This window comes from Prionailurus viverrinus, chromosome D4, assembly GCF_022837055.1.
Source record: "Prionailurus viverrinus isolate Anna chromosome D4, UM_Priviv_1.0, whole genome shotgun sequence".
In the NCBI taxonomy this organism is placed as follows: domain Eukaryota; kingdom Metazoa; phylum Chordata; class Mammalia; order Carnivora; family Felidae; genus Prionailurus; species Prionailurus viverrinus.
The window spans coordinates 32,843,037-32,856,529 of record NC_062573.1 but is presented as its reverse complement, the minus strand read 5'-3'; the positions used below and the strand labels follow the sequence as shown (position 1 = coordinate 32,856,529).

The window sequence follows — 13,493 nt, the reverse complement described above, 5'->3', positions numbered from 1 at the left end:
TTTTTTTTTCAACACAATTGAAATCGTACATGGTAGGGAAGTTTTTAATTAGTCCATTCCGAGCAGGAACTGTGTGTGCTCACTGCAGTAGAAGCCTAATAAATTACTTCATAATCTCAACTGGAGGCTTTGTGTTGGAAAAGACTCATTAGTTTGCACCAGCAGCCAGCAGCTTCCTGTGAAAGGTCTTAGAAACATGCTGCAGTAGGTGTAGATCAAGTTGCTTGAGCAGAACTTCTGGGGCAGTGAAAACAAACAGGCCTGCATAGTAAGGGAAGCCATGCACATCCAAACTTCAGTGTCTGGGGACAAAAGAACTTTTGGAAATTGCATGCCAGCCCCTTCTGTCCAGTCCACATTTTCCTGCTCATAAAGCTTTTCTCCCCCATCCTCCCCACAAAAGGCTTGCTTACTTGCCTCTCCGATCATCCATATATATATATATATATATATATATATATATATATATATATGTTAGTGTGGAGAAATCAAATGCTTGGAAATATTTGTCCCAGACTAGTAAGGCAATGTTTATACAGTTCTGTTGAGACACACACACACACACACACCACAGATAGATACGTAACACCAGTGGGCAAAATGTTATTAGCCCAGCTGATAATAATAGTTCCTTTCAGGGGGAGCATAGGATTTGATATGTTAGTAAGTCACTTGGAGGAAAGGTTGAGACCCCAAGAGGCATGTTCTAATGATAAAAGATGTTCTCTAAATTGCTTTCTAAGGAGAGAGGGTTTTGCTGATCTCAGAGTTCTAATATTGTTACACCCTGGTGGTTTCGTAAAGAACTTTGGTTGATTGTTGGGGTAGAATTGCTCTACAAAATAAAGAGGTGAGAATTTGAAACTGGGGGTGGAGGGTTCAGGGAGAGAGGTGTGAACCAAGAAAGCCAAGCTTCCTAAGCAAGAAAGGAAAGAAGGAAAAATGTACTTCTGAGCAGAGCAGGAGAGGTGAGGTGTCTTAGGGGGATTTTGAAGTTATTTGCTATGGCATGTACATGATAAACTCCTCCCTCCATTTACCCTAGAAAACAGTTCCCCAGAAGCAGACCCTGAGGCCAGGATTCCTGTGCAAGGGGCTTATTAAGGAGGTGCTCCCAAGGGAGATGAAGAAGGGAACAGAGAAAATGAAGCAGGGAAGAGGGAAAAGTCAAGCTAAAATATGATCCAGGCAAAATCCAGCAGACTGACTCCACAGGAGAACTCTGGAGTGTAAGTACAGCTTAGTGTTGTCCCCACTGGTTGTAAGGGAGCTGGGCTCTCACGCTCCTGCACCTGTCAGTCATTGGTTAAGGGTGGGGTAGAGGAAGGGATAAATTCCCAAGCACTTCTGGAGACAGTGTCCACTGAGGAAGAATTGCACAAAACTTAATGCAGCTAGAATCTTCATTCTGCCTGTATAGTTTATTCTACACCTCTCTCCCAGCCCAATAACTCCAGGAATATGAGATACCTGTCTCTATCATTATCCATTTATCAACCCAGAAAGGTCCCTGATTGCCCCTATTTGGGTCATATGCTTAACCCCTGCCTTAATCTCAAAGTTCAAGGGAATGGAGTATTATGGTCAGTGAGACCAAGGAGATTGGTTTGTTACATGAGGAAGAGGGTGGGAGAAAACCACTCTGACCAGTTCACAACAATCGCTCCTACACTTCATTATATTTCTATAAAGATCCAGACAGAATTACTCTGTTCTACTTTCACTGGCATAAAACAACCATTTATCTCACTCACAGACTCTATGGGTCAGGAATTTGGATGGGATACAGCAGGGATGGCTTCTCTCTGTTTCACAGCATATTAGGCTGTAGATAAAAGACTTGAAGCCAGGGGTTGGATTCATCTGAAGGTTCATTCACTCACGTGTCTGGCAGTTGATGCTGGCACTCAGCTTGAGGTTCAGTTCCTTTCCACATGGCCTCTCCATGTGGTCTCTCTGTGTGAGATGGTTCAGGTTTTCTCACAGAAAGGTGGCTGGTTTCCAAAGCTGAACATCCTGTGAGAGAAAGCCAGGTGTGAACTGTATTGCCTTTTCTAACCTAGCTTCAACCTGCCGCTTTCAATTTGTTGGAGCCTCACAAGCTTGCCCAGATTCAGGGATTGGGGAAGAGACTCTACCCCTTGATGAGATGTGGCAAAATTCTGGAAGAGAATGTGGGGCCTGAATTATTGCTGTAGACATTTTTGGAAAATACAGACTGCCACACATTTTTCCCTGTGAATTCTCTTTGTCATATCTTCCCTAAATTATTATAAACTTTATGAGATATTCATTTTTGTATTTCTATGCAGTGCCTTGAGCAAGACCCTACACACAATAGGTCTTCAAAATATGTTGGTTGGCTAAATATATCTAACATAATGGCATCAAAGTTTTCCCACCAACTAACTGTGACTGTGAGAAGAAATACAGCAACATCTCTGAGACAGTTCACAAGCTGAGAACATTTCACTAACTTATGGTTTCTAAACATTCTGGCTTAGCAGAAAATTACAAATCATTTTATTCAAATTATATCTAATGCAGAATCCCAGTATGTAAAACACATTTGGGGCGGGGGAAAGACAGGTGTGGAGAAGAGGGAACCCTGGTGCACTATTGGTGGTAATGTAAATCAATACAGCCACTATAGGAAACAGTATGGAGATTCCTCAAAAACTCAAAAGTAGGGGCACCTGGATGGCTCAGTTGGTTAAGCATCTGACTCTTGATTTTCGCTCAGGTCATGATCCCCCAGGGTTGTCGGATCAAGCCCCATGTTGGGCTCTGTGCTGAGCATGGAGCCTGCTTAAGATTCTCTCTCTCTCTCTCTCTCTCTCTCTCTCTCTCTCTCTCTCTCTCTCGTAAAAAAAAAACAAAACTCAAAAGCAATACTACCATATGATCCAACAATCCCACTTTTGGGTATATATCCAATGGAAATGAAGACAAGCTCTTGAAGAGATAGCTGCATTCCCATGTTAATTGCAGCACTATTTGAATACCCAAAATACGGAAATAACCTAAGTATATGTCAACAGATAAATGGATAAATAAGATGTTGTATGCATATACAGTGGACTTTTATTCAACCATAAGAAAGAAGGAAATGCTGCCTTTTTTGACAACATGGATGAACCTTGAAAGCAGCATGCTAAGTAAAGTAAGTCAGACAGAGAAAGATAAATACTGAATGGTATTATTTATATGTGGAATCTGAAAAAAACCAACTAATAGAAACTGAGACTAGAATGGTGGTTACCAGGGGCTGAGGAGGAGAGAAGGGTCAGTGGGGGAACTGGGGAGACGGTCAAAGAGTACAAACTTCCAGTTACAAGATAAATAAGTTCTGGGGATCTAATGCATCTAATGCATGGTGATTATAGTTAATAATACTGTACTATATACTTGAAAATGGCTAAGAGAATAGATCTTAAATGTTCTTAACACACACACACACAAGTGGTATTTATGTGATGTGGTAGAGGTGTTGGCTAAAACTGTGGTGGTAATCATTTACAATATGTAAGTAAATCCACATATGGTACACCTTTAATTACACAATGTTATATGCCAATTATATTTCAATAAAGCTAGTGGGGAAGGAAAAAAAAATAGAAATGCTCTTTTTGAAGCAGGTATAAGAGGCCTGGAGACCTCCCCACTTTTCTCTCCTCTCCCCCCCCACGCGGCTGCCATCTCTTTTGATATTTTTAATCTTCTAGAATCTCTTCTAGAGTCTATCCCTTTTCTGAAGAACCTCAACCTCCTCCCTTCACCACCACTCTCCCAGTCCATTTGGTTCACACAGAACTGACCCCAGTGTTCTAAAGATGGCAATGTAACCCAGACCTTCCCAAGAAAAGTCACCAAGATTGGTTTGAAAAGGAGGACATGACCCATTCAGGGTCAGTGAGACCCAACTGTAAGACTTCTTACTGAAAATATCAGGAAGGAAGATCGTCTTTGTTCTGGGGTTGCTCAGCCAATAGAATAAAAGCCTAAAGCTCTTGCTAGCCATCTTTGTTGCTTGAGAGGAGTCTGAGAATGAAGCTGTAAAACAGAGGGAAGATGAAACTAAGACAAGAATGAAAAAAGCAAATAATGTTGATGACACTATTTGAGCATCTGAATCCAGGCATGTCTGTTGCTAATATTAACCCTGGATTTTTCCAATTTGAATTGTGTTTGTGTCACTTCTGAATGAAAGAATTACAGCAAATACCCAGAACTGAAGGTTCTATGGAACACAGTTTTTTTTTTGTTTTTTTTTTTTCAACGTTTTTATTTATTTTTGGGACAGAGAGAGACAGAGCATGAACGGGGGAGGGGCAGAGAGAGAGGGAGACACAGAATCAGAAACAGGCTCCAGGCTCCGAGCCATCAGCCCAGAGCCTGACGCGGGGCTCGAACTCACGGACCGCGAGATCGTGACCTGGCTGAAGTCAGACGCTTAACCGACTGCGCCACCCAGGCGCCCCTGGAACACAGTTTTAAAAGCACTACAGTAGACTATCTCTAAGGCCCCTTGCCTTGCATGAGCCTCTGGAGGTATAGATCTTTCAGCGTTTCACCTTTTGTCACTATAGCACTATAGCATGGGAAATGCATTGGTTTCTCAGAAATTATAGCCACGAGGACACCAGGAAAATGCTTGTGGACACACACAAGGCTCACTTATGATCCCATCTGGCATTTGCTCTAAGGCAACCCAAACTTTCTGTTTCTAGGATTGAACTTAGTAGATACAGAGCGTTTAATCATACATAAATTCTATATTAAAAAGCCATATATCTTCTGTAGGAAGAACTGCATCAATGGACCTCCAAAATTTTGTTAACTGTGGAATCAGGAGAGCAGAACATGTACTTAAATGTCCATTTTAGCAGAAGAAAAGGAAGAGACTCACCAACCAAATCTGACTGGCTAAATGTGCTGGTTTCTGCCACGCCCTTAGCAAAGACTGGTTCACTCATCCATGGGGGATGAGGGGGTGGTAGTCTCTCACACACACTCTTAGACATGCTTTAGGAGTTGAAAACAAACCCTGGTGCTTTATAGTACTTCTATTAAGATGCCTGGAATATGTCTTTGAATTTTTCTCACCCTACAGGGGGCCATTTATAGTTCTATATCAAAAACATGGAACCACATCAAAACCACAAATGAATCTTGCAACCCAGTCAATGTTGACCACTGCAGGATCTGATGTCTTTGGCAAAGGGTGTTATTCCAGCCTATCTTAGGGCTCAAAGGAGTTTTGGTGCTGAGTCACGCAGTTAGTCAAGTTGGATGCTTTGCCTGTGCACGATACCGTCTCTACTAGTTTTCCTGTACTTATTTCAAAGACACTTCATAATACAGGAAGATTACCACGAAGATGATTTCTAAATGGCATTTAAATAGGAGCCCATACTCTTTTTCTGTGCTTTTCCTAAGTTACCTTTGTACCGTTTCTATCTGCAAATGGTATTGCAGAAACATCTGTGTTTCAAATTGAGTCCCTATCACTTGCAAGAATTCCTCTCTTTTTTCTCTGCTGCCTCATCTTGCCTGGAGTCAGACTCAGTTATGTCACAGTCATTTTCAGGAATGCAGAGAATGCTGCCAGAGGCTCAGGATTAGAACTTTCCCATACAGAACAATATCATTTTCAGGGCAATTGCTGTTAGAATAATACACCTCAAAGAACATGAGGAGGAGGTGATGAGGCAAGAAAGGTCCAGAGGCTCAGCTTCAGGAGCCTGGTATAGAGGCCCCTCTCACTCATGAAAAGGGACTAGGCAGGGCCCAACACATAACAGGTACTCAATAAGTGCCAAATGCATGAATGAATCGGTGACTAGAAGGATGACATAAAACATGCAATTTTAAATAAGCCATACAGAGAAAGACAGATACCATATGGTCTCACTCTTATGTGGATCCTGAGAAACTTAACAGGAACCCATGGGGGAGGGGAAGGAAAAAAAAAAAAAAGAGGTTAGAAAGGGAGAGAGCCAAAGCATAAGAGACTGTTAAAAACTGAGAACAAACTGAGGGTTGATGGGGGGTGGGAGGGAGGAGAGGGTGGGTGATGGGTATTGAGGAGGGCACCTTTTGGGATGAGCACTGGGTGTTGTATGGAAACCAATTTGTCAATAAATTTCAGAAAAAAAAAAACAAAAAAAAAATAAAACAGGCAAAACTGGTTCCATCTAAAAAAAAAAAAAAAAAAAAAAAAAAACATGCAATTTTACCCACTTTGGTGATTTCACATAGAAGTCCAATAGTGGAAGAGGGAGAAATGATATTTGATCACCTGTTGTCTCTGTGGGGATAAATGTGAGGATACAGAAATAATTTCCTAAAGATTATTATCCCAGATCATTACCTTACTGATGCTTAGAATCAAAGAACATCAACATTGGAAAGGACCTTATGTGAAAAAATTTTCTTTTAAATATCTACAATTGGCCCTGAAGTTCTATAAACTGCGTTTTTATGAGCATATTGTAGAATATTAAGAGGTATTTTTTTATTTTATTTTATTTTCAATATATGAAGTTTATTGTCAAATTGGTTTCCAACAACACCCAGTGCTCATGCCAAAAGGTGACCTCCTCAATACTCATCACCCACCCTCCCCTCCCTCCCACCCCCCATCAACCCTCAGTTTGTTCTGTTTTTTTTGTTTTGTTTTTTTTGTCTTGGTCATTGTGTATTTATTTTTATTTTATTTTTTTTAATGAAATTTATTGACAAATTGGTTTCCATACAACACCCAGTGCTCATCCCAAAAGGTGCCCTCCTCAATACCCATCACCCATCCTCTCCTCCCTCCCACCCCCCATCAACCCTCAGTTTGTTCTCAGTTTTTTGTTTTTTTTTTAATTTTTTTTTCAACGTTTATTTATTTTTGGGACAGAGAGAGACAGAGCATGAACGGGGGAGGGGCAGAGAGAGAGAGAGACACAGAATCGGAAACAGGCTCCAGGCTCCGAGCCATCAGCCCAGAGCCTGACGCGGGGCTCGAACTCACGGACCGCAAGATCATGACCTGGCTGAAGTCGGACGCTTAACCGACTGCGCCACCCAGGCGCCCCTGTTCTCAGTTTTTAACAGTCTCTTATGCTTTGGCTCTCTCCCATTCTAACCTCTTTTTTTTTTTTTTCCTTCCCCTCCCCCATGGGTTCCTGTTAAGTTTCTCAGGATCCACATAAGAGTGAAACCATATGGTATCTGTCTTTCTCTGTATGGCTTATTTCACTTAGCATCACACTCTCCAGTTCCATCCACGTTGCTACAAAAGGCCATATTTCATTTTTTCTCATTGCCACGTAATATTCCATTGTGTATATAAACCACAATTTCTTTATCCATTCATCAGTTGATGGACATTTAGGCTCTTTCCATAATTTGGCTATTGTTGAGAGTGCTGCTATGAACATTGGGGTACAAGTGCCCCTATGCATCAGTACTCCTGTATCCCTTGGATAAATTCCTAGCAGTGCTATTGCTGGGTCATAGTGTAGGTCTATTTTTAATTTTCTGAGGAACCTCCACACTGCTTTCCAGAGCGGCTGCACCAATTTGCATTCCCACCAACAGTGCAAGAGGGTTCCCGTTTCTCCACATCCTCTCCAGCATCTATAGTCTCCTGATTTGTTCATTTTGGCCACTCTGACTGGCGTGAGGTGATACCTGAGTGCGGTTTTGATTTGTATTTCCCTGATAAGGAGCGACGCTGAACATCTTTTCATGTGCCTGTTGGCCATCCGGATGTCTTCTTTAGAGAAGTGTCTATTCATGTTTTCTGCCCATTTCTTCACTGGGTTATTTGTTTTTCGGGTGTGGAGTTTGGTGAGCTCTTTATAGATTTTGGATACTAGCCCTTTGTCCGATATGTCATTTGCGAATATCTTTTCCCATTCCGTTGGTTGCCTTTTAGTTTTGTTGGTTGTTTCCTTTGCTGTGCAGAAGCTTTTTATCTTCATAAGGTCCCAGTAATTCACTTTTGCTTTTAATTCCCTTGCCTTTGGGGATGTGTCGAGTAAGAGATTGCTACGGCTGAGGTCAGAGAGGTCTTTTCCTGCTTTCTCCTCTAAGGTTTTGATGGTTTCCTGTCTCACATTTAGGTCCTTTATCCATTTTGAGTTTATTTTTGTGAATGGTGTGAGAAAGTGGTCTAGTTTCAACCTTCTGCATGTTGCTGTCCAGTTCTCCCAGCACCATTTGTTAAAGAGGCTGTCTCTTTTCCATTGGATGTTCTTTCCTGCTTTGTCAAAGATGAGTTGGCCATACGTTTGTGGGTCTAGTTCTGGGGTTTCTATTCTATTCCATTGGTCTATGTGTCTGTTTTTGTGCCAAGTTTGTTCTGTTTTTAAGAGTCTCTTATGCTTTGGCTCTCTTCTACTCTAACAAGAGGTATTTTTTGGAGAAAGAACTACAAGTTTTGGAAGCAACATGGAAAACAAGAAAATAGGCATCTTACTGCCAGATTCTCATTGTTTGGTTTTTTTTTTTTTTACAAACAATATTTATCATTTAAAAAGTAGAGGTCTGCATCTTCCCTCCCCTCAGGCACAACTTGTCTCTCTCATAGGCTTTATTGGCTATTGTTTATTATAAATCTCCAAGGGGCAATAAAGTGAATAATGTTTATCAAACTTTTTTTTAAATGTTTATTTATTCTTGAGAGAGGGAGACAGAGCATGAGTGGGGCAGAGGCAGAGCAATAGAGCGACACAGAAAGGCTCCAGGCTCTGAGCTGTCAGCCCAGAGCCCAATGCGGGGCTCGAACTCATGAGCCGTGAGATCATGACCTGAGCCTAAGTCAAACACTTAACCGACTGAGTCACCAAGGTGCCCCTATCAAACATTTTTAACACAGAATCACTTCTTTTAAAATTTCTCCTATTGCTATTACAAGAGTCTTTGATACATGCTTTTGGAAAGGCTATCCTACAACAAAATTCCGATTATATATTTCTTTTTATTTCATCTATGGATATATTCAGCAAAGGAATAATCTATTCTCTTCCTCTTCTTTTTCAAGCTCTTTCCTTCCTAATAACATAATACTAAGACGGTATTAAAATATTTTGCCTCTCCCTGAGTTATTTAATTAAATATGAATATATACAATGGACTACTACTTGGCATGAGAAAGAATGAAATCATGCCATTTGTAGCAATGTGGACGGAACTGGAAGGCATTATGTTGACTGAAATAAGGCAGTCAGAGAAGGAAAGAATCATATGTTTTCACTCATATGTGGACCTTGAGAAACTTAACAGAAGACCATGGGGGAAGAGAAGGGGGAAAAATAGTTACAAACAGAGAGGGAGGGAGGCAAGCCACAAGAGACTCTTAAATACAGAGAACAAACTGAGGGTGGATGGGTGGGTGGGGGTGAGGGAAAAATGGGTGATGGGCATTGAGGAGGGCACTTGTTGGGATGAGCACTGGGTGTTGTATGAAAGCCAATTTGACAATAAATTATATTCATTAAAAAAAGAAATATGAATAAAAATACCATCAGCTTTTTTTAACTAGCAAAGATTATTCTAATGTTCATATGGAAGAACAAACAAAAACAATGATTAGATAAAGAAGAAATAGGGGTTGTCACCATCACATGTCAAAACATATTATAAAAATAAAATAATTAAAACTATGTTGAACTCACAAACGTATGGCCAACTAATCTTTGACAAAGCAGGAAAGAATATCCAATGGAATAAAGACAGTCTCTTCAGCAAGTGGTGCTGGGAAAACTGGACAGCGACATGCAGGAGAATGAACCTGGACCACTTTCTTACACCATACACAAAAACAAACTCAAAATGGATGAAAGACCTAAACGTAAGACAGGAAGTCATCAAAATCCTCGAGGAGAAAGCAGGCAAAAACCTCTTTGATCTTGGCTGCAGCAACTTCTTACTCAACACGTCTCCAGAGGCAAGGGAAACAAAACCAAATAATGAACTACTGAGACCTCATCAAAATAAAAAGTTTCTGCACAGTGAAGGAAGCAATCACAAAACTAAAAGGCAACTGACAGAATGGGAGAAGATATTTGCAAATGACATATCAGATAAAGGGTTTGTATCCAAAATCCATAAGGAACTTATCAAACTCAACACCCAAAAAACAAATAATCCAGTGAAGAAATGGGCAAAAGACATGAATAGACACTTCTCCAAAGAAGACATCCAGATGACCAACCAACACATGAAAAAATGCTCACCATCACTCATCATCAGGAAAATGCAAATCAAGACCACAATGAGATACCACCTTACACCTGTCAGAATGGCTAACATTAACAACTCAGGTAACAACAGATGTTGGCGAGGATGAGGAGAAAGAGGATCTCTTTTGCATTGTTGGTGGCAATGCAAGCTGGTGCAGCCATTCTGGAAAACAGTATGGAGGTTCCTCAAAAAACTAAAAATAGAACTACCCTACGACCCAGCAATTGCACTATTAGGTATTTATCCAAGGGATACAGCTATGCTGTTTTGAAGGGACACATGCACCCCCATGTTTATAGTAGCACTATCAACAATAGCCAAAGTCTGGAAAGAGCTCAAATGTCCATCGATGGATGAATGGATAAAGAAGATGTGGTATACACATATATGTATACAATGGAGTATTACTCAACAATCAAAAAGAATGAAATATTGCCATTTGCAACTATGTGGATGGAACTGGAGGGTATTATGCTAAATGAAATTAGTCAGAGAAAGACAAAAATCATATGCCTTCACTCATGTGAGGACTTTAAGAGACAAAACAGATGAACATAAGGGAAGGGAAACAAAAATAATATAAAAACAGGGAGGGGGACAAAACAGAAGAGACTCATAAATATGGAGAACAAACATAGGGTGACAGGAAGGGGTGTCGGAGGGGGGATGGGCTAAACGGGTAAGGGGCATTAAGGAACCTACTCCTGAAATCATTGTTGTACTATATGCTAACTAATTTGGATGTAAATTTAAAAATAAATAAATAAATAAAATTAAAAAATTAAAAAAAAAAAGTTGATACTGGCACATGACCACATCAGCAGGTCATAGTGGAACAGAGTAAAAAGCCCAGAAATGGACCAAATATGCAGGACACGCACCTGAAATCAGTGGGGAAAATGTGAGTCATGCACTATACAGAATTGGGACACTGAGTAGCCATTAAGACAAAAATAAAGTTGGATCCATACTTAACATTTTATGCCAGAATAAATTCCAAATGTCCCTAATGGGCAAAAGATTTAAGTGTAACAAATGAAATCATAAAAGCACTGAAAGGAATTATGGAATAATTGTTTTATAATCTTAGAGTGAGAAAGACCTGACTATCATAAAAATCCAAAAGCCATAAAAGAAATGAATGAAAAATTTGACTACAAAAAAAAAAAAAAATTTGAAGGTTCTACATGGCAAAACCCATCAAACTGGGAAAAAAGTTTGACAGAGGAAGAGTCAATTCCCCAGTGTAGATGAGCTCCAACCGATCAAAAAAAAAAAAAAAAAAAAAAAGACTAAAACTGCAATAGAAAAAATAAACAAAGGATATGATCACTCCACAGGGAAGGAAATATACATCTCTTAAAACATCAGAAAACACAATCAACCTCCTCCATAATAAGAGATTCAATATAAACTATAGTGAGATATCATTTATCATAGTATGTATAGTCAACTCTATGTACAGAAAAAGGTTAGAGGGGAGAACGCAGTAGGTGCTGGCATATACATAAAATACATCTGCAGGGGCACCTGGGTGGCTCGATGGGTTAAGCTCTTGATTCTTAATTTTGGCTCAGGTCATAATTTCACAGTTGTGGGATGGAGCCCCATATCGGGCCCATGCTAAGCACTCTCTCTGCCCTTCTTTCCTGCTAGCACTCTCTGTCTCGCAAAATAAATAAATACTAAAAAAAAAAAAGAAAGAAAAAGAAAAAGAAAGAAAGAAATCTTAAAAAAAAAAAACCATACATCTGCATATTTGCCCAAGAAAATCTTAACACTGTTGCTTGTAGGGAAACCTGGTAGGTGAGAGACAAGGAAAGAAGAGAGACTTCACTGTCTTTTTTTTTTTTTTTTTTGTACCTTTAGAATTTTGAATCATGAATGACTTTGAAATGTGAAAACAATAAAGAAAGAAAGTTGGAGCTAAAAAAAAAATCTATTTTTATTCTCTTTTTTCTACTCCAGGTTCAGCTATGGTTGACCTCTGCCACTGTCCTCCTCTGGCTTCCCTGGCTCCTTTAAAAACTGTAAGGGCGGCTCAGTCTTCATGATACCCAGGGCTGGTTTCATAGCTCACAAAATGAAAGTTGTTCTCAGAACATCTCCACGTGATTTCAGAACACATTTTAATGTGATGTTTCTGACAGAGCAGCTTTGGCTTCATTTAGCAGAATATTTGAGCATTTTAGTCTAAATACAGCAGTTGGATTCCTAGAATAAAGAGTAGTGAAGGGATGCAAGTATGGAAAATGTGGGAAGAGACTGGTTTTCTAGTGCACATATTAAGTTTAAAAACTATAAATTTCATTTCATTTTATTTTTTTAATGTTTATTTATTTTTGAGAGAGAGAGAGACAGAGTGTGAGAGCAGGGGAGGGGCAGAGAGAGAGGGAGACACAGAATCTGAAACAGGCTCCAGGCTCTCAGCTATCAGCATAGAGCCTGTCGCGGGGTTCAGACTCGGGAATGGCAAGATCATGACCTGAACCGAAGTCAGACGCTTAACCAACTGAGCCATCCAGGTGCCTCTGTAAATTTTATTTTTTACATAATTCTTCTGATTAGACTTTACAACATAAGTCATATTTATCTCAACTCAGATTATATGCTTTGCTTTTTGTTTCTTAACTTTTATCTGATAAAATCTCATTACTTTCCTCACAGCACTGGGTGAAGAGTATAGGATGTTAGAGTGAAGGGTATTGTTTGGCATAAATAATCTGCTTGCTAGGTATTGAAGGAATACCAGGTGACCTCCTTCCCTCTGTATTTGACCCCGTTGCCCATTTCTGGTAGGATTCAATACAACAGTCCATTTCAGACTCTGAAAAGACATGTGGGATCAGGATAGTTTCTAGTAACATATATTAAGTCCCCCGGGAGGTAAAGAGAACTAAAGGGAGACTCAGAATAGCAGAGGCCAAACTGGCTTATAGTCTTAGGAAATAACATGAGAGCTTGCCAGCATAATGAGGGCAAGTAATCCAAACTCAGTTCAACCAAACAAAATTACAAAAAGTTATACAGGTTAAGCCTCCCTCCACAATACACAATTATGTTGTAGTTCAACCTCCCATTTTAAAAAGCAAAACACATCATTTAACGGCCATTCTCACCTCCAGTCCAACTCTCCCTGCATAACTATAATAATCCCCAATCTTTCAAGCAACAAGGAACCAAGAGAGAAAAGAGATTTAAAACAGCAAGCACAAGCTTTGTTTCCAATGTGAAGGAAACACATCTAATCATTC

The 13,493-nt window shown here is 39.9% G+C and overlaps 1 protein-coding gene across 3 annotated transcripts in view; it reads right to left on the bottom strand.

Annotated features, from left to right (window-relative positions):
• APTX (aprataxin) overlaps positions 1–13,493 on the bottom strand; it is a 338,894-nt gene that overhangs the window by 92,154 nt on the left and 233,247 nt on the right. For all 3 annotated transcript variants that reach the window (XR_007146386.1, XR_007146385.1, XR_007146390.1), the window contains exon 15: positions 1,884–2,016. The gene's annotated coding sequence lies outside the window, so the exon portion shown is untranslated. The remainder of the gene's footprint in view (positions 1–1,883; positions 2,017–13,493) is intronic.